The 23673-nt window shown below is 43.2% G+C and overlaps 1 pseudogene; it reads left to right on the plus strand.

The window, feature by feature from the left end:
- Positions 1-19844: 19844 nt before the first annotated feature.
- On the plus strand, positions 19845-19929 carry LOC128585176 (uncharacterized; annotated as a pseudogene).
- The last annotated feature ends 3744 nt before the right edge of the window (positions 19930-23673 follow it).

The following is a 23673-nucleotide window of genomic DNA, read 5'->3' on the forward strand; positions in this document are numbered from 1 at the left end:
GGCCTGCTGACAGTAAAGTTCTCAATCACCACCAGGGCGCTCAGCAGTCTCCAACACTGCAGCTCCCTCAAATGTGGAGATAGGAATGTTTCACTCACTGTGAGGGCCTCTGCTGTCCCCACTGAGGCAGCGCCCTCAGGGCTGAGGACAGGAAGGTCTCACTGACCATCAAGGTCTCACTATACAAACTGGTGCCCTCAGGTAGCGGGGAGGAGGTCTCACTCAACCTCCTCTGCTCTCAGGCCCAGGACAGGAAGGTCTCACTAACGTTGGAGCTGTCCCTAGGGGGGGTGCCTGCTGGTTTCACTGAGGCGGCGACTTACCTCTCTCCCCCATTGACTCAATGCAGCTTATCTCCCACACTGCTGAAGTTGAGGGCACTTGGGGTGCTGCGCCCCCTACTGGGCTCCGGCCCCTGCTGTGGGTGCAGGCGTGGCAGCTCCTTTTGGCTCAAAGGGAGGGGCAAGCGCCCCCTGTAGGCAGTACTGTGTAACCAGTTAAATTCAGAGTTTGAGGTTTAGGGCCAAGATTTTAGAAATTCTAACTGAAATGTGCTCACTATCCTGTGTCTTTTAGAAAAATGGTAAAGGGGGGAACAATTGGCAAAAAACATAAGGAATGAAATAAATGTAGACATAAACTTTACAACTTACACAAAATTTCACTCAAAATCATCCTCAGATCTAACATGTAAAACTATTATATAAAGATTCTAGAAGCAAACATAGAAGAAAAGCTCACTGACCTTGAGTTTCATGATGTTTTAAGACACAACCCCCTAAAATTATCCACAACAGAGAAAATAATAACATGGATGATATAACATTAAAAATTTACACTGAGAAAAACCAGCTATGACCAGACAATTTTAAGGAGCTAAGGGTGACTTTATCGAGCCAATGCTTACAAATATCTCTGAAAAAAATCATCCTGATACCTGGATTACATGGTTGCCAGCCTTACAGGTGAGTAAAGAAGGCCATTTCCTGGCAGGCCTGGGAAGCTTGGAATAATTGGGGACTTCAAAAGAAAAGAGAAATCACCACAATCTATAGGTACTGCAGTTGAAGTCCGATATCTGGGTCTTGGCTTGAGTTCTCACCTCAGTGAGGCTTTTAAATGTCCAATCTGAGATTCCTTATGAAAAGTTATAGCAAAGCAAATTTTAAAAGACCTATGTGGTCAGCACCATCTTGCTGCACTTACATAATTAGTCAGGTAAAATCTAACAAAACTGAACTTGCTTTGAAAACAAGAAAAATGTTACTTTTATTACCCATGATCAAAAATGAGGGTTAATGCTGAGAGAAATTTTATGTTTCCAACAAAAACTATGACCTTCACTGGGTGATCAGATTCTAGTCCATTCTATTGTCTTTGAGCTATTTTTGCCTCTTTGTGAACAAGATCCTGCTTTCAGTTGCATTTGTCCAAGTTCCACAGTGATACTTATGGATTGAGAATCCAGGTATTGTCCCTCCTAGTAATCTGTCTATTATCAGTTAATTTACAGGCCTTCCACTACAGAACAAATTTAGAAGAGGAAAGTTTTACTTCTAAACTTGTATAACCAAACTGAAGTATATCCATACAATGGAATACTAGTCAGCCATGGAAAAAGATGAACTGTCATTACAGGAATCTTTCCTGTATATTTCCTAGTGTAACAGGGCAGTCTGAGAAGGATATATACACTGTATGACCCCATTTAATAAGATTCTGAAAAAGGCAGATGGTAAACCAGTGATTGTATGGGATTTAAAGTATTCCATATGATAAGATCCTAGCAAACAGAATCCAACAAAACATCAAACAAATTATACATCATGACCAGGTGGGTTTCATCCCAGGGTCCCAAGGATGGTTCAATATACGTAAATCCATAAATATAATACATCACATAAACAGATTAAAAAACAAAAACCATATGATTCTCTCAATTCATGCAGAAAAAGCTTTTGATAATATCCAGCATCCTTTCTTGATCAGAACACTTAAGAAAGTAGGTATAGAAGGAACATTTCTTAAACTGATAGAGGCCATCTACAGCAAACCCATAGCCAATATCATATTGAATGGAGTAAAATTGAAATCATTTCCACTCAGATCAGAAACCAGGCAAGGATGCCTGGTTTGTCTCCACTGCTTTTTAATACTGTAATGGAAGTCTTAGCCACCATAAGCAGGCAAGAGAAGGCAATCAAGGGGATCCAAATAGGACCAGAGGATATCAAACTGTCACTATTCGCAGATGATATGGTTATATATCTGGAAAACCCCAGGGAATCAACTACAAAACTCCTAGACGTGATGAAGGAATACAGCAACATCTCAGGATACAAAATTAACACTCAAAAATCTGTAGCTTTTATATATACCAACAATAGTCAAGGGGAAAAAACAATCAAGGACTCTATTCCCTTTACAACAGTGCCAAAGAAGATGAAATATCTGGGAGTGTATCTAACTAAGGATGTAAAAGATCTCTATAAAGAGAACTATGAAACTCTGAGAAAAGAAACAGCTGAAGATGTTAACAAATGGAAAAATATACCATGCTTATGGCTGGGAAGAATCAACATTGTTAAAATGTCTATACTACCTAAAGCAATCTACAGATTTAATGCGATCCCTATTAAAGCATCTCTGTCATACTTTAAAGACCTGGAAAAATTAGTACTTCATTTTACATGGAAACAGAAAAAACCTTGAATAACCAAGACATTACTCAGAAATAAAAACAAATCGGGAGGAATCACCCTTCCAGACTTCAGACTATACTATGAATCGATAGGGATCAAAACAGAATGGTACTGGCACAAAAATAGAGAGGTAGATGTATGGAACAGAACTGAAAACCAGGAGGTGAACCCAGACACTTATAGTCATTTGATTTTTGATAAGCCTATCAAAAATATAAATTGGGTGAAAGATTCCCTATTCAACAAATGGTGCTGGGTGAATTGGCTGGCAACCTGTAACTGGACCCACACCTTTCTCCTCTAACAAAAATTGACTCTCACTGGTTAAAGTACTTAAACTTAAGACATGAAACTATAAAAATTTATTTAGAGAGTGTGCAGGGGAAACACCAGAAAAAATTGGCCTGGGAAAATACTTTATGAGAAAGACGCCCCAGGTAATTGAAGCAACATCAAAAATACATTACTGAGATCTGATCAAATTAAAAAGCTTCTGCACCGCCAAGGACACACTAAGTAAAGCAAATAGACAGCCCTCAGAATGGGAGAGGATTTTTGCATGTTTTATTTCTGACAAAGGTCTAATAACCAGAATCCACAGAGAACTCAAACTTATTACTAAGAAAAAAACAAGTGATCCCATTTCATTGTGGGCAAGAGACATGAACATAAGCTTCTCTGAAGAAGACAGGCGCATGGCCTACAGACACATGAAAAAATGCTCATCATCTTTAATCATCAGAGAAATGCAAACCAAAACCACTCTGAGAAACCATCTAATTCCAGTAAGAGTAGCCCACATCACAAAATCCCAAAACTACAATGTTGGCGTGGATGTAGAGCAAAGGGAACACTTCTGCCCTGCTGGTGGGAATGCAAGTTAGTACGTTCCTTTTGGAAGGAAGTTTGGAGAACACTCAGGGATCTAAATATAGACCTGCCATTTGATCCTGCAATTCCTCTTCTAGGTGTATATCCAAAGGACCAAAAATCGCTTGGCAATAAAGATATTTATACCAGATTGTTCATTGCAGCTCAATTCATAATTGTCAAGTCATGGAAGAAGCCCAAGTGCCCATCGACCCACGAATGGATTAATAAATTGTGGTATATGTATACCATGGAATACAATGCAGCATTAAAAAAAATGGAGACTTTACCTCCTTTATGTTTACATGGATGGAGCTGGAAAATATTCTTAGTAAAGTATCTCAGGAATGGAAAAAAAAATAGCCAATGTACTCAGTACTGCTGTGATACCAATTTATAATCACTCACATCTGCATATGAAAAATGAAACACAACTATAGCCTAGGATGAAGGATGGAAGGGGAGAAAGAGGAGAAGGGAGGGGGGTGGGTCGATAGAGGGAGGGTTAGTAGGGGGACCACACCCATGGAGCATATTGCAAGTACAAGTTGGATCTATCAGCTGTAGAACACAAAATGTCCTAATGCTGTAACTGGGTAAATGAAGTGAAGGCTATGTTGATTAGTAGGATGCAAGCACTCTAATTTGTACAAATAATCAACATATTGAATACCATAATGGCATAAATGTATTCATGATCTATGTACAAATGACTTTATAAAAGAAAAATTTTTTAAATAAAGTATTTCATATGATATCCATTGTACATTTGTCAAGACAAACAAAATTTCATAGCCCAAAGAATAAATCAAATCTATTCAAATCAAATTAAATCATTCAGGATGTGGAGTATCCCAGCACAGAATGCATAATGTGACAAAGAATTAAACTGTGTTACAAATTGCTATAGTTTGGATGTGGTTTATCCCCATCAAATCTCATGTTGAAATTTGATCCCCAGGGTAGCAGTTTGGGGAGGTGGGGCCTAGTAGGAGGTCTTTGGGTGGGAGAGTGCATCCCTCATTAACATATTAATGTTTTCCTAAGGCAGGCAGTGAGCGAGTTCTCACTCTCACAGTAATGTAATGGACTAGTTCCCCCAAGAGCAGGTTGTTAAAGAGTCCGCCTTCCTGGCTCCACGCCTATAGCTCAGTGGCTAGGGCGCCAACCACATACGCCAGAGCTGGTGAGTTCGAATACACCCCGGGCCTGCCAAACAACAATGACAACTATAACCAAAAAATAGCTGGGTATTGTGGCAGGCGCCTGTAGGCCCAGCTACTTGGGAAGCTGAGGCAACAGAATCACTTAAGCCCAAAAGTTTGAGGTTGCTGTGAGCTGTGACACCATAGCACTCTACCCAGGGTGACAACTTAAGACTCTTGTCTCAAAAAAAAAAAAAAAAACTTTGCCTTCCTTGGTTTCTCTCTCTGGTTTTCTCTCTTATCATGTGACCTCTGCACATACCCACTCCCCTTCCTCTTTCCACCATGAGCTAAAGCAGCCTGAAGCTCCCACAGATGCAGACACCCAATTTTGGACATTCCAGCCACCAGAATCATGAGATAAATAAACCTCTTTTGTTTATAAATTACCCAGCCTCAGGTATTCTGTTATAGCATCACAAAATTGACTAAGAAACAAATGTATGAAAACAACACACTGAAGGTGTCAGGTAAATTGGGGATAACTTAAGTAACTTGGAAATAAGTGGAATATGCAGTCTAGAGGCACATTAAACAGTGCTTCCCCTTTGATTCTATTTTTAAACTCCTTGCCAGTGGGGGGTAATAGTTAGCAATTCTAAAGCCACTCTATCTGTACCTGAAATGAAACAATGACTTACATAAATTGCAGATGGTGGTGGGAACCAGGTTTCTCATTGTTGAAGTGGAAGGTTACAGATTATTAGCAAGGGGAGAAGGCGAGGGTGATCCATGTAATAGTAGATCAGAGGTATAGATATCAGTACAAACTTGTGATTAGCTTAATATAGGCATAAACAGTTCCAAACAGAAATCTTTATAATTAGGTGTCTGGGAGTTAGAATATATACATACACTTTCTTTCTACTGTCAGTTATCAGGTCCAAGATATGACCAGCACATTTAGCTGCCAGTTGTGAGTTTTTATTTTATTTTATTTTTTTTTTTTTCAGTTTTTTTTTTTTTTTAATTGTTGGGGATTCATTGAGGGTACAATAAGCCAGTTACACTGATTGCGATTGTTAGGTAAAGTCCCTCTTGCAATCATGTCTTGTCCCCATGAAGTGTGACACACACTAAGGCCCCACCCCCCTCCCTCCATCCCTTTCTGCTTCCCCCCCCATAACCTTAATTGTCATTAATTGTCCTCATATCAAGATTGAGTACATAGGATTCATGCTTCTCCATTCTTGTGATGCTTTACTAAGAATAATGTCTTCCACTTCCATCCAGGTTAATACGAAGGATGTAAAGTCTCCATTTTTTTTAATGGCTGAATAGTATTCCATGGTATACATATACCACAGCTTGTTAATCCATTCATGGGTTGGTGGGCATTTAGGCTGTTTCCACATTTTGGCGATTGTAAATTGAGCTACAATAAACAGTCTAGTAGAAGTGTCCTTATGATAAAAGGATTTTTTTCCTTCTGGGTAGATGCCCAGTAATGGGATTGCAGGATCAAATGGGAGGTCTAGCTTGAGTGCTTTGAGGTTTCTCCATATTTCCTTCCAGAAAGGTTGTACTAGTTTGCAGTCCCACCAGCAGTATAAAAGTGTTCCCTTCTCTCCACATCCACGCCAGCATCTGCAGTTTTGAGATTTTGTGATGTGGGCCATTCTCACTGGGGTTAGATGATATGTCAGAGTTGTTTTGATTTGCATTTCTCTAATATATAGAGATGATGAACATTTTTTCATGTGTTTGTTAGCCATTCGTCTGTCATCTTTAGAGAAAGTTCTATTCATGTCTCTTGCCCATTGATATATGGGATTGTTGGCCTTTTTCATGTGGATTAATTTGAGTTCTCTATAGATCCTAGTTATCAAACTTTTGTCTGATTGAAAATATGTAAATATCCTTTCCCATTGTGTAGGTTGTCTCTTTGCTTTGGTTATTGTGTCCTTAGCTGTACAGAAGCTTTGCAGTTTAATGAAGTCCCATTTGTTTATTTTTGTTGTTGTTGCAATTGCCATGGCAGTCTTCTTCATGAAGTCTTCCCCCAGGCCAGTATCTTCCAGTGTTTTTCCTATGCTTTCTTTGAGGATTTTTATTGTTCCATGCCTTAAATTTAAGTCCTTTATCCATCTTGAATCAATTTTTGTGAGTGAGGAAAGGTGTGGGTCCAGTTTCAGTCTTTTACATGTAGACATCCAGTTCTCCCAACACCATTTATTGAATAGGGAGTCTTTCCCCCAAGGTATGTTCTTGTTTGGTTTATCAAAGATTAGGTGGTTGTAAGATGTTAGTTTCATTTCTTGGTTTTCAATTCGATTCCAAGTGTCTATGCCTCTGTTTTTGTGCCAGTACCATGCTGTCTTGAGCACTATGGCTTTGTAGTACAGACTAAAATCTGGTATGCTGATGCCCCCAGCTTTATTTTTGTTACAAAGAACTGCCTTAGCTATACGGGGTTTTTTCCGGTTCCATACAAAACGCAGAATCATTTTTTCCAAATCTTGAAAGTACGATGTAGGTACTTTGATAGGAATGGCATTGAATAGGTAGATTGCTTTGGGAAGTATAGACATTTTAACAATGTTGATTCTCCCCATCCATGAGCATGGTATGCTCTTCCATTTGTTAATATCCTCTGCTATTTCCTTTCTGAAGATTTCATAGTTTTCTTTATAGAGGTCCTTCACCTCCTTCGTTAGGTATATTCCTAGGTATTTCATTTTCTTTGAAACTATGGTGAAGGGAGTTGTGTCCTTAATTAGCTTCTCATCTTGACTGTTATTGGTGTATACAAAGGCTACTGACTTTTGGACATTGATTTTATATCCTGAAACATTACTGTATTTTTTGATGACTTCTAGGAGTCTTGTGGTTGAGTCTTTGGGGTTCTCTAAGTATAAGATCATGTCGTCAGCAAAGAGGGAGAGTTTGACCTCCTCTGCTCCCATTTGGATTCCCTTTATTTCCTTGTCTTGCCTAATTGTATTGGCTAGAACTTCCAGCACTACGTTGAATAGTAAAGGTGACAGAGGACAACCTTGTCTGGTTCCAGTTCTAAGAGGAAAAGCTTTCAGTTTTACTCCATTCAGTAAAATATTGGCTGTGGGTTTGTCATAGATAGCTTCAATCAGTTTTAGAAATGTGCCACCTATGCCTATACTCTTCAGTGTTCTAATTAGAAAAGGATGCTGGATTTTATCAAATGCTTTTTCTGCATCTATTGAGAGGATCATGTGATCTTTATTTTTGCCTCTGTTAATATGGTGGATAACGTTTATGGACTTGCGTATGTTAAACCAGCCTTGCATCCCTCAGTTGTTAGTTTTTAATACCGTTGTCCAATAAGAGGAACCAGGGCTCTTTGAAGAAATGGCTGATGCTGGTACTGAGGCAGCAAATACATGTATACAAGCCAGATTAACCCTGAAGTATCAGAAAGTAAGAAAATACTCAGAAAAACAGATGAAATTATGTCAAAGGGAAACATCACCAGAAAGTAGATTTATGCTAGTATTTTATACTTGGTTAGAGCTGAGGATGCTGCATCTTGCTTCAATGGCCACTGTCAGTGGCCACAGTAGGAATGAACTGAGCAATAAAATACTATAGTATTGCATAATAATTAAAGCTTAACATAGTATCTTGGTGTCTATATTTGTGTAAATAAATTCATAAGCAAATGGAGTTGAATAGAAATATTTTTTGCAAAATAATTCAAAAAATATTCAAAATAATTCAAATATTTTTTGCAAAATAATTCTGATGTAGAAACTGTGTGAATCAAGCATGTACCCTTGATAACAAGTGATAAAAATAGCACTTTGCCTCTGCGATCTGCTTCCCCAGAACCAACAGCCCCAGAAAAACATCAAGTAAATCACAACAGGAGACATTCTCTAAAATACCTAAGCAATCATCAACACTGTCAAGGTCATCAGAAGAAGGAACATCTGAGACACTGTCACAGCCAGAAGTGCCAAAGGAGACATGATGAATAAATGTCTTGTAGGATCATGGGTAGGACCCTTCCTTGCATAGGGAAAGGCAGAACTAAGGAAACACAAATAAAATATAGATTTTAGTTAATATGTGCATATAGATATCTGTTCATTAACTCTAAGATGTGATAAACAATGATAGATATTAATAAGAGGGGAAACTTGGTTGAAGGTCATGGGAAATCTCTGTGATTTCTCTACAATATCTGTGTAAGTCTAAAAGTACTGTAAAGTAAAACTATATTTTAAAGCATTATTATGATTGTTTAAACACTTGCCTGAACACTTGCCTTTCTGAACCTTGCGGTGCCATAATCCACACCTCAGCACAGTCTCTGAGGGTTGTCCCATTTCAATGAGGAGAAGTCAGTGTGACTGAGCACCATCACATGTAGGTGTTTTGGTCAGAGGAACTTGCAGCAACTCTGTGGGTATGGCTACTCTCAAGTGCAGAGGGGAAGGCCAGGGGCAGCTGGTTAAGTGGCTGCCTTCTCAGGTTCCAGTGCAAAGCTTTGTCTCCAGGTGCCATTCAGGGAAAGTCTGTAAGTCAAATGAATAAGTGCCCCTGGACACACTAGAAAGGCATCCCAGCTATAGGGGTGACTTGTCTGATCATGAGGTGGCCTAGGTCCCACATGAAGCTTCACAAGCCATGCTGTTATAAATACACAGCCTGGGGCAACCCAGAGGTTGCCTCCTCTTGCTTCAATCCACAACCCTTCCACTCTCTGGATGCTAAAGATACAATCTAGAGCTTGCCTTGCCCTTGCTGACCAGGATCCAGTTCCAGTGAAGGCTCCCTACAAAACTTCAGGGGCCCCATTGACTCAAGGAAGGATAAAAGCCTATCTGAGCCAGAAGGGGCTTTTGCCTTTCAGGTTCTGGGGCTGGACGTATTTCCTTCTGCCCAGGACACATGTGATTTCCCAGGAGAGGGCCCCCTTATGGCTTGATGTCCAGACACAGGCTTCCATTTTATCCCACCTTCAAAACTTCAGGGTCACAAACTCCAAAATAGTCTCTGCTTAGCCATCATTGGGCACAGGACCCTAAACCCAGCAGCCATGTCCTGCTCTCATCCACCTGGGACACCCATGGAGAGGTCATGGTATCTGGGTCCAGCATTCAGGCCTTGATGTGATCTGTCTGGGGCACCCAGGAGCAAGCAAGGTACCCTGGAAGAGGCCACAGCACCTGGATTCAGAAATAAGTAGTTCAAACTTTAAACTTAAATTGAATACAACAATTATTTCACAAACACAGTGAATTATAAACCTGGATGAAAATCCACCATGATCCCCTGCCTCCTATTACTCAAAGGAGAAGCCCGACAGACCCAGAAAAGTCAGGACACTTCCCACACCTTGCCCACAAAGGTAACCAGGTGGAGAAGTCTGGCCTTGTGCATGGGCAGGTGTGAAGATAGCTAGCAGTGGAACATTCTGCCCTCTGTAGAAAGGCCTTTGCTGCACACAGCTTGGCCAAGGAGCTGGACTCTCATCCATTACTGCCAAAGTGGGCAGATCCACCTCTGGCTTCAGTCTCGTGAACATTTCTCAAATGCCTCCTCTATCATAAGGAGCTGCCAACAAAACTCTACAAATGCAGCAGGGGACTAGGAATCTCTCAGTGCTTCTCAGCAAAACCCTTTGGGGGCTCTGGGGACCTCTGTGGTTTATTCAGAATAAAGCTCTGTGTTGAATGCCAGACAATTCACACCTGCTCCTCCTGGGTCCTAGAGTGACTCCCAGGGGACAGCATAGCCCAGATGCCTCCTTGACAACTCAAGGAGCATCCTGGCTCCCCAGAAGGTGTCACAGGAGGCCTGGCCATCAGGCCACTGCACCTGGAAAACACAGCATTACACACAGAGGCAGCCTCTGCCAGGCTCCTTCCCACCTGAGCTCCTCTGAACCTGTACAGACCCTCCCACTCTGGGCTCAAGAGGGAATGCTGCTCCACAGCACCCCCACACCAGGTCCCAGTCTGCTGATGCTGAGCCATGAGTCATCCCTGCCCTGCTGAGCTCCACTTGGTTTAGTCACTCAAGGCACTAGCAGAGCCATCCTCAACATCATAAGCTATGGATCCAGTGGTTAAGTGGGAAATACACAGTGCTTATAGAAAGGCCTCAATTGGCTGTGGGGGGTGGTGGCAGAGGATGGCTCGGCTCCACAGCAAACGTGGGGCTAACAGTAGAAGTGGCCAGAGCCAGCTACAGAGGGATGGAAAAAGGATGGTATCAAGGCAGCCTCTGTCGCAGGGGAACACTAGATAACAAGATCCATCCTTTTATCTTTCTATACATTAGGACAGTGCCCCAAACCCAGAACACTCAAATGCCTCCCTACAGGAGAACAGGTAAACACAATGGAATATGGCTCAGTGGAAAAAACTATTGGTATCCCAACACAGGGGTGACTCTTCAAGCAGTTCTGATAAGCGAAAGAAGCCAGACCAGAACAGAACAAAAAATCCCAAGTACATACTGTATGGTTGTATTGACATGAAATTGTATAAAATGCATCTAACCTTTAGTGACAGAAGCAGATCTATGCTCCTAGGGGTGTCTGGGTAGCAGCAGGTAAGGTTGGGAGGAAGGTTCATTTACAACCTTCATCACAGTAGTGGCCTTGTGGTGTATATGAAAGTCACACCAAGGAAACTGTCTTGTTCCATCTGAGTTCAATGTAGTTTACTGTGTGCCAGTCACCCCTCAGCAAAGCTGTCTTTAAAGAAATAATCAAAGTCCTTAGATCAGAACAAGGAAGGGAAGGAGGTATTGGATTTGGAGAAAGGTTGGAGACGACCATGTGGAGAGGTATGTGAGCCAAAGAGACACTGTGGCCGGGCGGTGCCTGTGGCTCAGTGAGCAGGGCACCGGCCCCATATATTGAGGGTGGCAGGTTCAAACCCAGCCCCGGCCAAACTGCAACAACAACAACAAAAATAGCCGAGCTTTGTGGCAGGCGCCTGTAGTCCCAGCTACTCAGGAGGCTGAGGCAGGAGAATCGCCTAAGCCCAGGAGTTAGAGGTTGCTGTGAGCTGTGTGACACCACGGCACTCTACCAAAGGCAATAAAGTGAAACTCTGTCTCTACAAGAAAAAAAAAAAAAAAAGAGACACTGTGGCCAAGACAGCCGTCAGGAGAGGTCATCCATCAATCACCCAGGCTTCCATCTTATGCAATTAGAAAAAGAAGAACAAATTAAATCCAAAGAAAGCAGAAAAAAAAATAACTAAAATTAGAGAAGAAATCAATAAAATTCAAAACAGGAAATTGATAGTGAAAATCAACAAAACCAAAAGCTGGTTCTTTGAAAAGATCAATAAAATGATAGTCATCTCAATCTAACTAACAAAAAAGAGAGAGACAAACTATTAATATCAGCAATGAAAAAAGAGGTGTTGTTTCAGATCCCATGGACATTAAAAGGATAATAAAAGAATATTTTGAAAATTGTTATTCCCGGGCAGCGCCTGTGGCTCAGTGAGTAGGGCGCCGGCCCCATATCCCAAGGGTGGTGGGTTCAAACCCAGCCCCAGCCAAACTGCAACAAAAAATAGCCGGGCGTTGTGGCGGGCGCCTGTAGTCCCAGCTGCTCGGGAGGCTGAAGCAAGAGAATCACATAAGCCCAAGAGCTGGAGGTTGCTGTGAGCCGTGTGACGCCATGGCACTCTACCGAGGGTGGTACAATGAGACTCTGTCTCTACAAAAAAAAAAAAAGAAAAGAAAATTGTTATTCCCATAAATTTGATAACCTAGATGAAATGGATCTGCAAAAAATGTATACAAGAAGAAACAGATAATTGGAATAGGCATATAGCTATTAAAGAAATTATACCAATAATGAATAACCTTCTAAAACAGAAAGCATCAGGGTCAGATGGGTAAATTGGTAAATTATACCACAAAGGGAAAAAATTATACCAATCCTCTGTAATCCTCCCAGAAGACAGGAGCAAAGCAAATACTTCTTATCTCACTCTATGAAGTCAGCATTCCCTTAATACCAAAACCAAAGACATTACAAGTAAAAAAAAAAAAAAAAGCACTACAGACCAATCTCTCTCATGAACATAGAGGCAAAAATTCTCAACAAAATATTAGCAAATCAAATCCATTAAAATATATATAAATACATTTATCCCACCATTACCAAGTGGGATTTATTCCAGATATCTAAGGCTTTTCCAACATTTGAAAATCAATTATTATAACTATGATATCAACAGGCCAAAAAATCACATCATCATATCAATAGATGCAAAAATCCATTTCACAAAATTTAACACCGATTTATGATTTTTAAAAAATCTCAGCAAACTAGGAATAAAAGAGAATTTTCTCAACTTTATAAAGAACACATACAGGGGCAGCACCTGCGGCTCAGTAAGTAGGGTGCCGGCCCCACATACCGAGGGTGGTGGATTTGAACCCGGCCCGGCCAAATTACAACAACAACAACAATAACAAAAATTCTCAGAACACATACTAAAAAACCTACTAATGGTGAGGAACTCGACACATTAGATCAGGAGCAAGAGAAGGATGCCCCACTGTTTTTCAACATTATACTGGAAGACCTAGCTAATGCTATTAAGACAATTAAAAGAAATAAAAGAAATATGATTGTGAAGGAACAAATAAACCGGTCTTTATTCACAGATGATTTGTAAAAAATTCAAAAGAATTGACACCCCCCCCCAAAAAAAAAACCCTAATCCTGGAAATAATAAGTGATTATAGTCATGTTACAGGGCATACAATTAAAAAAGTCAGCAATGAATAAGTAAAATTTGACACACTACCATTTACATTGGCACCCCCAAAACTAAATAGTTAGGTATAAATGTACAATATGTATATGAAGATGTATGTACAATATCTATAAGAAGAAAACTAAAAAGTCTGATAAATGATATAAGTGAACTAAACAAACGGGGAACATGTTCTGAAGAAACTTCAAAAACTTTGAGGGAAAAATGGAATTAAAATTTAAAAATAAAAAAATGAACTCTGTTTCTCGACATAAAACTCCATAAAGTTCAAGACATTTTTGTAAGTGATTATACCACCCATGTAGACCATCTCTAAGAACTTAGAGTCCTGGGGATTTTACCATGTCAATACAGCCTTTTTAAACATAACTTACTGAAGAAAAATGGGTTCCCTTTTACAAATTTGTTTAGGTTTAGAAAACAAAGAGAAGTCAAAGGGAACCAAATCAGAACTGTTAAAGCCTAATGATTTCCCACTGAAACTCTCACAAAATAGCCCTTGTTTGATGAGCAGGAACATTGTTGTGCTGAGAAGGACTTCTGGTGAAGCTTCCTTGGATGTTTTTATGCTAAAACTTTCTCAGAACACTCATACAATAAGCAGACTTTACCTACCATTCTTTGGCCCTCCAGGAAGTCAATAGCAAAATCCCTTTGCCATCCCCTCAAAATTGCTGTCATGACCTTTTATCTTGACCAGTCTTCTTTTGCCTTGACTGGACAGAGATAGAAGGTGGGCAATATGAAAGAGACAAAGAGACAGGAAAAGATGGAATATGTAAAAAAGACAAAGAGGATAAAGATAACCAATAAATGGCCAGATCTTCACTCCTTCAAGCAGTTGCTCTAGAGCAGAGGTCCTCAAACTACGGCCCCCAGGCCACATGAGGCAGTATGATTGCATTTGTTTCCGTTTTGTTTTTCTACTTCAAAATAAGATAGGTGCAATGTGCATAGGAATTTGTTCATAGTTGTTTTTTTTTTAAACTATAGTCCAGCCTTCCAACGGTCTGAGGGACAGTGAACTGGCCCCGTTTAAAAATTTGAGGACCCCTGCTCTAGAGCCTTAAGGAAATGAACAGGCCCCATATGCCAGACCCTTTCCACCTACCTGACCTACTCCTGATCTAACCACTACTTCAGTCTAGGTACCCTGACTGCACCTGTGCTGAGCTCAGTTCCTCCTCAGTGCCTTTAATGAGAGGCGCCTCTGTGTGGGGGTCCTCAACACTGAGCTACTGCTCACATACCACCTCCTTGGAGAAGCCCAACCAGATGATGCTGCTGGAGGGGGCATCTCCACTCATCTCCTTTCTGTGCTTTATGTTCTCCAGGCTGCTAATCACCCTCAACTGCAGTGTCCATTCATCTGTGTACCTGTTCGTCTACTCCTCACCAGAATGAAAGACCATGACAGCCAGGACTTTTCTACATTCCCTGGCCACAGCAGTGCCTGATGGTGTGTGCTCCCTGATAAATCCATGGATGAAGTGAAGGGAGAGAAGTTGAAGGCTACTGAAGCCAAGGACTATGGTGTTCCTGTCTGGGAAGCCAGGGTTCCCTGTACCCACCTGGACCCAAACTCCCTCCCTTCTTCCCCCCTAAAAAAAAAATGGATGAAGTGATGAATGAGTGAACATTTCTACAACTTTTCTCAGACAACTTTCTCCTCTATAAAATGGTCATGAGGATAGCATCTAACTCCAAGGGCTGTCTGCTATAATTCATGGCACTTGTAGCTTTAAGCTATTATCTTAGCAATATTTAAATTTTAAAATGCAATTTATGCAGCTGGTTCCATCATTTTCACATTTATATCTTCACAAAAAAAAAGGATGGCTGAACAAAAGTGCCTGACAACCTTTCTAGTGACCCTTTGCTATAATTAAGGTCAAATTTTTACATAGCATGATCCACGTGAGCTCATTGCTCTTCTCTGGTAGCCACACTCACTCACAGAGGCAAAGGACAAAGAGGAAACAGGTGCAGGGAGAGCTGCACTGACAAGCTGAGCTGCAGGTGGCTGCAGACGCTCTTGCAGACTATGTGGACTTGCAGCTTCCTGAGCAGCCCAGTCCAGGTGAGCTGTCCCTGCAGAAATGTCAATACTAGAAAAACTCTCCTTTTCTTCAAGACTTACACACATTATCTTCCTTTATCCTCTCAAAGCCCAAAGGGAACTAACATGAGGGTGCCAAGAAGACTCCACAATGTGGATGGGGTGTGCAGTGCATGGCCAGTGAGGTCAGGAGGGACCCCAGCCTGCCAGCTGACATCTGAGTATGCACCATCTCTCAGGCCTCTCATCCTGTGTGGACAAGCACAGATTTGGGGCAGATTTTCAGCGGCCTCTCCACACCCTATGTTCTGCTTCCCGCTCCCTAGAAGCAGCTCCAGGTGCTTCTTTCTGCCCACAGAGCAATCACTGTCCACCCATGTCCCCTGTGTCTATGTGGAACAGGTCAATGCTACCTGCCCACCCACCCCAGAGTGCCTGTATGATGTCTGGCTCCTGTCTTTTATGTATTTCTGACAGCACTGCCAGAGTGATTTGGCCAGACATCTCAGCATTTTAAGCAGCTCTATCTGGGCACATAAAAGCTCTGGCCTGTGAAGGCCAGCATAATATCAGCTGGTGCCAGATCACCATGGCAATGCTCTGGGGAGGGAATAAGGAAACAGCATGGCCTCCACTCCTCCCTGGCCTGTCTGCCCCAGATCTGCATGCAGCCTGACCAGACACTTTGGAGGACAGTCTCAGGAATGTTCCAGAAAAACAAAAGGACCCAAAAGGAAAAAGAAATTTTTCTCTCAGTTGAAGAAAGTGGTGAAGTGAAGTGCGCTTGTAGACTGAACTGTCAGGTAGGAACTGGGTATTTCCCAATTTGGAGGTTAATGGTTGTACCTGGTTTGTAGCTGCTTTAAGTCAAATACTTGGGAGTATTTTGCGTGAAGTGATAAATCTAACATAGCAATCAGTGATCACTGGGGAATCTCAGAGGCAGGATAAAGAGTACTTTGTGCTGCTACTCCAAGTTCCCCAAAGTATTAAATTACTGGAAGTAAACTACTTTTATAAGCAACTTTGTCACCACTCTGTCAGTACAGTCCACATTGAACTTCTGAGCTCTCCCAAATCCAGCCCAGCACAGCTGTAGGGTCAAATGCCCGGGTAACAGTCTGATGTCACTTTAGTGTGAAGAGGTCACTAAGTGGACATCACACCAGTGACCACTGCGTCCCGTGTGTGGAAGAGGACCTCGGTGCGGTGGATACAACGAGCTCTCTATTTCCCATTTTCCACACAGAGTCCCCTTCCCGGGTCTCCGAACACCAGGTGCCCATCGGCAGGCGGGGCTGGGACAAGAAGGTCTCACTCACCATTGGCGCCTACGCGGTGTTCAGGCAGGCGACGCTCTGGGGCGGCAGCGGTGCCATGTGCCTTCACACGGGGCCGCGCTAAGGAAGGGGACACCACGAAGTTCATGTGAGGTCGCGCAGAGGCGGCAACACGGCTTGGTCTCTCACGCTGGAGCCGACGCCGCGAGCAGGACAAGCGGTTTTCCCCCTGCTGGCCGTCGCGGGCTCTGCAGCTTCTCCGCGCTCAGGGTGCCTGAGCCGCGTTCTCCAACATCAATGAAATTTAGAGAACAGATTATTCAAGGCCTTACTTTTGCACATTCACACTGAAATGAGGCTCACTATCCTGTGTCTTTTACAAAAGTAGTGAACGAAAAGTTCATTGAAACAAAGGTGGGTATGAAATAAATATAGACACAAACTTGACAACTTACACAAAACTCATTTAAAATTATCCTCCAACTTAAAATGTAAACCTGTAAAGATTCTAGATGAAAACATAGAAGAAAAGCTAGGTGACCTTGGGTTTGCTAATGACATTTAACACACAACACCAAAAGCCATTCACAACAGAAAAAAAAAATAACTAAGAGCATGGATGTTATAAGATTGAAAATCTATATTCTGTAAAAGACCATATTCAGAGAATAAAAGGACAAACCAAAGACTGAGAGAAAATATTTGCAAAATGCATACCTGGGGAAGAATTTGTATCCAAAATATACAAGAACTATTGACATTCAACAATAAGAAGACCAATAACAACAACAAAAACAATAACAACAATTAAAAATGGGTAAAGACTGGCCAAGCATGGTGACTCATGCCTATAATCCTAGCACTTTGGGAGCCCACGATGGGAGTATCACTTGAGGCCAGGAGTTTGAGACCAGCCTGAGCAACATTAAGACCTCTTCTCCACCAAAAGCAGAAAAATTAGACAGACATGATGGAGCAGGCCTGTGGTCCCAGCTTCTCCGGGAGGCTGAGGCAGGAGGATCACACGAGCTTAGGAGTTTGAGGTTGTAGTGAGCTATGATGACACCACTGTACTCTAGCCCAAGCAATAGAGTGAGATCTTGTCTCAGTAAAATTAGCAAAGATCTGAACAGGCACATCACCAAAGAAGATATACAGATAGCAAATAATCATACAAAAAGATGCTCAATATCATTTACTAGGGAATAGCAAATTACAATGACAAGATAGCATGCTGTTAGAACTGCTACACTCTAAAAATACGACAAACTATGGCTGGAAGAAAGGCAGAAACTCTCATTCATTGCTGGTAGAATATATAATGGTACAGTCACTATTGAAGACAGTGTAGGAGAGCAGAATATGTAACCCAAAAAGATGACTGTAGAAGACCAAAATATGGCACTCCAAAATATGCCTGTTTTCTGAGACAAGTTCTCCCTCTATCACCAATGCTGGAGTGCAGTGCTGCAATTACAGCTTGCTGTAACCTCAAACTCAAACAATCCTCAGCCTAACCAGTAGCTGGGACTACAAGCACATTGACACTACACCCAGCTAAATTTTAAAATGTTTTGTAACAACAAGCCTGCTGGGCTTTGTCCCATAGAAAGATGTCCTTCCACTAAAGGCACAGTCAGCCTCATCTGATTTTGTGAAAGAACAGTTTCCAGCCCTCTAAGCAGGGCTGTCAGTCAAATCGCAACTTTTTGGGAATCCCAACTTGTTGTTGTTGTTGTTTGTCATGACAACAAAAGGGGTCGTCCCTAGTCCTCTCAGTATGTTGTAGGGGTGCTTTAAATTGATGATCCTATCTACCTTCAAGGACAAAGGAAGGGTGGCTATCAAGTTCTGCTCTCCCTGTCCATTCCAGAACATCATAGTTCACTACAACCACAAAGGATGTCAGGCACCCCTCTTCCTTCCTATCAGGCATGTTTCCCATGGTGTTCTATGAATCCACGTCTATGAAACCCACAAGACTCATCTCCAAGAGATAAACATGTGACAAATTTCCCAAGAGGTACTGACCCTGAAGTTAACCAGAAAGCTTCATGGGGCAGAGCAGATGGAGCAGAGATTTCCTCAGGGGAGCACCTGGGGATGAAAGTAATTCCTTTCTTAAAAGAGGTGGATTCAGGACTCAGCAGAGGCTCTTAGGAGGCTGATGTCAATGGTATTCCATCTGTCTGTGGATCAGGAGTGAAAAAAATGCATTCAGTTAATTATGACAGTGAAAAGTACAAGGATTGCCAAGAAATTTCTGAACAAGGAAAGTAAAAAGGAAATACTTCCCAGATTTTGAATGTGTTAAAAATAAAGAGTACACATGGGAAACAAAATAGTGACAATTTAACATAGATATTCACTGAGTATTTACTTTAATTAGTCAGTTGCATGGGGAAAAAGGTCCTATTATTATTCCCATTCTACCAAAGAGGAGAGAAGAACAGAGAGGGGCAGTCAGTAACTCACCCAAGGTCACTGCTATTAAGCAACTGAACTGGGAGCTTGCCCCATCTAGCCTGGTCCAAGAGGGAATAGAACCCCTAGAAACAGTGGTTAAGTGTGCCTTAGAATGTCATCTAACATCCCACTACAAATGGTGGAAAGTTGAGATAAACATTATCTTCAACAAACATTGGTTAGTTACATTTTGGCACTACCATCTGTTAGATCAAGCCTCTGTTAAAAGTGACGGTTACAAGGCTAGGCACCATGGTTCATGCCTGTAATCCTACCACTCTGGGAGGTCGAGTGGTGGATTTCTCCAGCTTAGGAGTTTGGGGCCAGCCTGAGCAAGAGCCATAACCTACGTCTAAAAATAGCCGGGTAGTGTCAGATGTCTCTAGTCCCAGCTATTCGGGAGGCTGAGGCAAGAGGAATGTTTGAGCCTGAGAGTTTGAGGTTGTTGTGTGCCAAGATGCCAGGGTACTCTGCCAACGGCTACAAACTGTGACTCTGTCTCAAAAAAAAAAAGGAAAGAAAAAGAAAAAAATTGGAATGATACAGAGAAGATAAGCATGGCCTCTATGCAAGGATGACATACAAATTTGTGAAGAGTTTCATATTAAAAAAAAAAAAGTCTGACAGTTAACATAAGCCATTCTGGAAGGTGGAAGATGTTTTAAAATTTGCTCATAGACAAATCAGCGAATGAGAGGTTTTTTTGTTTGTTTGTTTATTTGCTTGCTTGTTTTTTTGAGACAGAGCCTCAAGCTGTCACCCTGGGTAGAGTGCTATGGCATCACAATCACAGCTCACAGCAACCTACAGCTCCTGGGTTCAAGCGATTCTCCTGCCTCCGGCTCCCAAGTAGCCGGGACTACAGGCACCTGCCACAACGCCCGGATGGTTTTTTAGTTGCAGCCATCATTGTTGTTTGGCGGTCCTGGCTGGATTCAAACCCACCAGCTCAGGTGTATGTGGCTGGCGCCTTAGCTGCTTGAGCCACAGGCCCCGAGCCAAATCAGAGGTTTGATAATCAATAACCTTGAGCTTGGGACAATGAAATAAAAAAAAAAGTAACTGATTTCATAACAATGAATTGGGATCATAAAATTTGTTCAATTCAGCCAAGCTACTTAGGAAGCTGAGGTGGGGGGAATCACTTGAACCCAGGAGTTCAAGGTAATACAGCGAGACCCCATCTCTAAAACATAAAAATAAATAAGAATGAAAAATTTGTTGAATTCATTTAAATTTGTTGTGGTAACATTTAAGGTTCCACTGAGTTTTTAAATTCCTTGGTGCCTAATAGAGGGAGAGCAATCAGGAATACTGTTTTCTTATCTTCTTTATCTAAGGAAAAACATCTTGTGTATACCAGAGAAAGATCCTGTGGCTGCATTTCTGGAAAGGTTTCACTGCAAATGAGTTTGCCGCAGGCAACCTGTAATTTCTAGTCTGCTATCCACCCACATCATGGAAGCTCAGGCCTCACTACATGTGGGGAGTCAGGACAGCTTCCCCCAACTCTGCTGTCCTGTTTTCTCCTTCTACTCCTTGAAAAGAATTTTTTAAAAAAGAAACCCAGACATTTATATTTTATGAAAACTAGGAAATATAGATAAGCAATAAAATAAAATGACTAATAAAAGTATTAAAACAATAATTCTGTCACCCACGGGGCAATGCGACCGACCGGATCAGGGTTTAACAGTGTAGCATTTGTCATTTTATTTCTACTTCCAAATGGGCTCATATCACTCAAACTGTCTTTTAACACACTATTTTTGTTGTACAATGTATCATGTTCATAAGTCCTTCAGTAAGCATTCTTCCCCAGCATAGCTACAAACACTTTCCAGGAGCTCCTCTATCTGAATCACAATTTACTTAGTAAATATTCAACCAGACACTTGGATTGTTTCCAGATTTTCACTGGAACAAACAATGAAATATATGTTCATCATTTCTACCCAAGTCTCATGCATAAGCTATGATGTCAGAGAATTTTGTCTTTCCAATTAGACTCGGACCACCCTTTAAAAACAAACTCTTCTTGCCCTTGCATTTCAAGAACACCTTCGGCTCCTACTATATAAGACAATTACAAACCGACTCGGTGCCTATAGCTCAGTGGCTAGGGCTCCAGCCACATACACTGGAGCTGGTGGGTTCGAACCCAGCCCGGGCCTGCCAAACAACAATGACAACTACAACCAAAAAAAAGCCAGGCGTTGTGGAGGGCGCCTGTAGTCCCAGCTACTTGGGAGGCTGAGGCAAGATAATCACTTAAGCCCAGGAGTTGGAGGTTGCTGTGAGCCGTGAAGCCACTGCACTCTACCCAGGGCTACGTAGTGCAAGGAGAGAGGCCGGGCTGTGTTGCAGCCAGGATAGTGGCAGTTTGGTGATTTCCCAGCACTTTTTGACCAGGGCAAGAGGACCACCCCGGCCGAGCTCTCCCCAGGCCAGAATCGCGCAGTCACCCGGGTTTGGGTCATTCTGAGCTTTCCTCAGGGGGCTGCCCTGCAGGGCCCTGCTACGTGAGTCCCTTCCAGCCACTGATGTCTGAACTCTGCTGGGATCCAGGAGCAGTCTCCTCAGTAAGGGTTTGAAAAGCCCCCGCAAAGGGAAGGGATGAAGTGTCTGCCTCATACAACTGCGACCGGCCGGACTGTGGCTCCGCCGAGCTCGGGGGCGGACAGGGTGGGGTCAGTCTCGGGTCCCAGCTTCCTCCCGCTCCCGAGGCAGGGCGGGGGTTCACGGCGCCCCTCCCTCTCCACACCCCACCTCAGAGCCCCCTCCAAGCTCCTTCCGGGACCTGAGGCAAGAGGAAGGCTCCGGGGGCGCCTCTGACTCTGGGCCACGGATGCCACAGGACTGGGAGCCCCCAGAACCTTCCCGGACCTCGGGAAGACCCTGGAGTCCACAGACCCCCAGATCGCATGGAGTTTACCGCGTTCCGTCGCGGAACCTTCCTGACCCCCTGTGTCGGGTGGCGCGCGGGGGCGAGGGCCTCAAGGCCGGGTCGTCAGGCGGGGCCTCGCGGGGATTGGTCGCAGCCCAGATACTTTGTAGCATCCGCGCCTTCCGCGCTGCCCTGCGGCGCCTCCCGGCCGAGCACGTGCGCGCCCAGCGGACGCCAGGCGGGCTGCCGGGGCTGCGGGCCGAGAGCGGCGCCTCCCGGAGCAGCGCGCCCAGAAAGGTAGGGGCTGCGGGACTACGGGTGGCGGTGCTGTCGCGCAAACACCTGCCCCGACCGGTCCCCTCTGTCACAGCCCGTCAGACTCCCCTCAGGGCACAGGGCGGGATACACCGGGGTACCTCACCGGATCCCGCTTCCTTTCTGAACTGGCGCGAACCAGCCGCTGGCGTTCTTCCCGCCCCTCCTGGAGCTGGAGCACGGGTCGGTACTGGAGAACCCCCGGCCCTGAAAGGAGCCTTCTTTCCCTCTAACGTGGAAGCCCTGAAGCCTCCGTTCCATCGTGGGATCTGAGGCCCCCTCCTGCCAACCGTGGCTGTTAGAAATGCAGAGCCCCAAGTCAGTTTAGGACCCGAAGAGATGGCGCTAGAACCCTGGAAGCGGAGGTGTAGATGAGATCGCGTTCCCCTGGTGGGCGCCCTAGAGCCGAGGCAGACCCCAGAGGTGACACGGGGCAGAAATACCCGGAAACTGAGGGCATTCCCGCCGCCAGGGAGCGCATAGAATGGCCAGGTCTCTGTGGTTCTGTAGATTCTCAGGCAAACCTTTCGGAAAGCAGTTTGGAAACATTTAGTGAAAACGTAGATGTCCATATGGCACTACATTTAACCTTCACTTACAGAAGCATTCTACAGAAATAAGTTCAATTATGAACAAAGGCATTGTGTTTGAAAAAGCAGCCTAGACATCCTTAGGTCGGCACTTATTTAAACCAGTCCTGGTCTCTCCTTTCATGGGATACTTTGCGGGACAACAAAATATGTCTGTGATGCTAGTTGGATTAAGTATTGGCATAAGCTATCTCTTTGCTGTTAAAAATGAGTGTGTGTACGCAGTTAGATGGGGACCCCTGACGAACCTTACACACAAGGTCCGTGTCCCACAGACCCCAGAGGGGGAGTGAGAGGAAACATAATCACAGCTTGTATCAGGAGGGTCAAGGAAAGGAAGGATAAGGAGAGATGAGAGGAACAGGGTAGGGGCCCTGTGGACAGAGTACCAGAGAACCAGACAGAAGGTCCAGAGGAGTGAGAGGACCTGCAGATAGCACCCAGCTCAGTGCTTGGTACACAATCAAGTTCATTAAGAACTAAACTATCTTTGAGAATCAGATGGAAATTCTATGGGATGTGTGGTACCACTCTGCCTTTTCTCTGGTAAGCTTACTATTC

Source organism: Nycticebus coucang, chromosome 4 (genome assembly GCF_027406575.1).
Source record: "Nycticebus coucang isolate mNycCou1 chromosome 4, mNycCou1.pri, whole genome shotgun sequence".
Lineage (NCBI taxonomy): Eukaryota > Metazoa > Chordata > Mammalia > Primates > Lorisidae > Nycticebus > Nycticebus coucang.